General features: G+C 40.5%; 1 pseudogene; it reads left to right on the forward strand.

Moving 5' to 3' along the window:
• Positions 1–2,157: 2,157 nt before the first annotated feature.
• LOC105741094 lies at positions 2,158–2,558 on the forward strand (annotated as a pseudogene).
• The last annotated feature ends 981 nt before the right edge of the window (positions 2,559–3,539 follow it).

Consider the following 3,539-nt stretch of genomic DNA (forward strand, 5'->3'; position numbering starts at 1 on the left):
TGTCTCAGTTACTTTTCTCTCATTGCTGGGACAAACTACCCAAAAATTAAGAAAGGAAAGATTCATTTACCTCACAGTTTGTGGAGGTTTCAGTACATACTGAACATAAACACCAACACAATCATAATGGAAGACCTCAATACATCACTAACACAAATACATCAACTAGCACAAATATGGACAAACAATTATGAGAACTGAACTACACCTTCAAACAAATAGACTTAAGGCAAATTTACAAATGTTTCACCCAAGAACAAAGGAGTGCACATGGACTCAACAACACATGAAACTTCATCTAAAATAGACTGCAGAGCCTCATGAAGTATGCATAAATAAATCTAGTCATAATAATCCCATTTATATCATCAGATCACAATACACTAAAACTGGAATCAATGACAAAAGAATCACAGAAATTATGCAAATGTATATAGGATTAAAAAGTACACTCTTAAATAGTCAGTGGGTCACAGAAGAAATTAGACAGTTTCTAGATTTAAATGACAATGCCGGGAAAGCACACTGGAATCTAGGAGAACAATAAAAACAGTCCTAAGTGGTAGGATTATGCCTGCAAATCCCCACATCTGAAAAAGGTCAATCTGATGTAGGAAGTACCACAAAGGCCTTGGGGGAGGATGTGGTTCTGTCAAGTCTTGACTGTGGCGGTGATCTCTGGGAAAGAGGAGTGCTGCTGAGCCACAGATGCCTGTATGAAATGGACTCATATAGTAATCATATCTATGAACTAAGATTTGGGGAATGAAAAAATCAGGCAAGATGGGTGAAAGTATGTAGCACCATCTCTATCTAAGACATGTGCAGTGTTCAATAGTTTTATTTCACCTTAACAGCATTACCTCAGTACATCTGACAAAGCTTCAACTCCGAACTTGAAGCAGGTACAGGATGCAGAACACAAAGCAATTCTTACCCCAAGGCTGGAGACATTGATGATCCTCCCCTTCACTCTCCTCACCAAGGGAAGCATGCTCAGGGTCACCTTGGTCAAACCAAAGAGGTTCACTTTGAAGACATTCATAAAGTCTTCAGCCTTCTGCCACTCACTCAGTCCTACTCCAGGATGAATGCTTGCATTGTTGACCAGGCCCCAGAGCCTTAAAAGAATAAAAGTCAAGTCAGGAGTTGAGTCTCAGATAAAAATGATAACTGGTATCTTGAACAAGGCTCCACTAAGAACAACTAAAACTAAGAGACAAAATATCTTTTTTCAATGTTTTTAAATGTGTCTGTTACTTAAAAAGAAAGTAAGACAAGGGAGAAAATAATGCAAGAGAAAAAACTAAGGTAGGCAGAACTACAGAGGGTACACAGAGCACTGGTTCCTGGATTTTCATTTGAGGGAATTTACAAACCACTATGAACTGGAACTTTACCTAAGCTACAGAATCTAAGTAAAGACACTTTTTTCATTCAATGGCTATACTATGAGTTTAAGGGTAAGCAGCAAGTCTTTAGAAGGTAAATTTCTCTGTCTTATACTTTGGGTATGGAAAAATGGAGAAAAAAATCACCCCAGCAGGACAAGTTCCATCACAAACCATCCCTCTACATGAATACTCTAAAAACTCCAACAAAAGACTCCCAGAATTAATACCCAAATTCAGTAGTGTACCAGGACACAAAATCAACACTCAAACATCAATAGCATTCCTGTACACCAAAAACAAATCCACTGACAGGGAAATAAGGGACAGCACCTTTTGCAATATAATCAAGAGAGGTAAAATACTTAGGAATTAATTTAACCAAGGAAACAAAAGGCTTCTACAATGAGAATTATTGTACTCTGGAAAAGAAGACCAAAGAAGATATCAGAAAATAGAAAAGGGACTGGACAGATAGCTCAGCGGACTAAAGTGCCTGCTTAGGCAGGCACAGGGACCAGGGTTTGGCCCTGCCGTGCTATGCCGTACCATGCCATGCCATGCTGTGCCAGCCCAGCAACATCCCTGGGGTACACTGAGATGGTGACTGAGACTGGGATTGGTGGCATATGCCTATAATACCAGTGCTTGGGAGGCTGAAAACAGGAGGACCACTGTGAGTCTGATCTGTGCAGTGAGATCCTGCAGACCCTGTACTAAATACATAAAAAAAAATCAAAAGTTATCCCTTGGCTCCTTTGCCATCATGAATGACACAGTAACTATCCATACCCGGAAATTCATGACTAACCAGCTTCTTCAAGGGAAACAAATGGTCATTGATGTCCTTCACCCTGGGAAAGCAACAGTACCTAAGACAGAAATTCGGGAAAAACTTACCAAAATGTACAAGACCACACCAGATGTCATTTTTGTGTTTGGATTCAGAACACATTTTGGTGGTGGCAAGACGACTGGCTTTGGCATGATTTATGATTCCCTGGATTATGCGAAGAAAAATGAGCCCAAACACAGACTCGCAAGACACGGCCTGTATGAGAAGAAAAGGACCTCAAGAAAGCAGCGGAAGGAACACAAGAACAGAATGAAGAAAGCCAGGGGCACCGCAAAGCTAACATTGGTGCTGGCAAAAAGCCAAAGGAGTAGATTCTGCAGTGCCTGTCTGCAGTGACTGCAACTTTGTTCACGAGAGGATTTAATAAACTGTAAAGCCAAAAAAAAAAAAAAAAAAAAAGTTATCCCTTGCTTCTCAGACACAAAGCCAATAAAGGTAAAATGGCCATACCTCAAAAACTGTTATATAAATTTAACACTTTGCATTCCAGAAAGAAAGAACTATTTAGGATGACCAATTACAAAGATCTACTGGATCGTAAAACCAGCAGGGAAGAAAAAGGATATTAGGGCCCGGGGAGATAGCTCTGTGGAATAAGTGCTTGCCTGGCAAGTGCAGGGACCTGAGTTCAATCCCCAGTACCAGGAGAAAAAAAAAAGGATAACAAGGAGGGCTGAATAAAATCTAGAGCAAATAGAACTTGTGAAAAACAAGAGACTTTCCTCAGGACTGGGCTGTGGAACAGTGATAGAATGCTTGCCTAGCATATGGAAGACCTCAGTTCATTACAAACTTCCACACAGAAAAAAAGGTGAGGGAGGAAAGAAAAAGGGGGGAAAATGATAACTGATTCATAAGTCAAGAAGGGAAAACAGAGGCAGGGATATACCTCAGTGGTACAGCACCTATGGGCAAGCACAAGGTCCTGAGTTTATTCTCTGAACAAACAGAAGAAGGAGGAGGAGATGGAGACAGGGATGGGGACAAGGATGGGTACAGGGATGGGGATGGGGATGGGAACGGGGACAGAGATGGAGACAGAGAAATAGAAGAGAGAACAACCAAAAAACAACCTTCAATAAGTGATAGATAAACCAAATATGATTCATCCATACAACAGAATACTGTGCAGAGAAAAAAATGAGCTCTTGGGGCTGGGGAGATAGCTCAGTAGAATAAGCATTTGACTGGCAAGTGCAAGGGCCTGAGTTCAATCTCTGGTTCCACAAAAAGAAAGAAAGAAAGAAAGAAAGAAAGAAAGAAAGAAAGAAAGAAAGAAAGAAAGAAAGAAA

This window comes from Octodon degus, unplaced genomic scaffold (genome assembly GCF_000260255.1).
Source record: "Octodon degus isolate 3935 unplaced genomic scaffold, OctDeg1.0 scaffold00287, whole genome shotgun sequence".
Lineage (NCBI taxonomy): Eukaryota > Metazoa > Chordata > Mammalia > Rodentia > Octodontidae > Octodon > Octodon degus.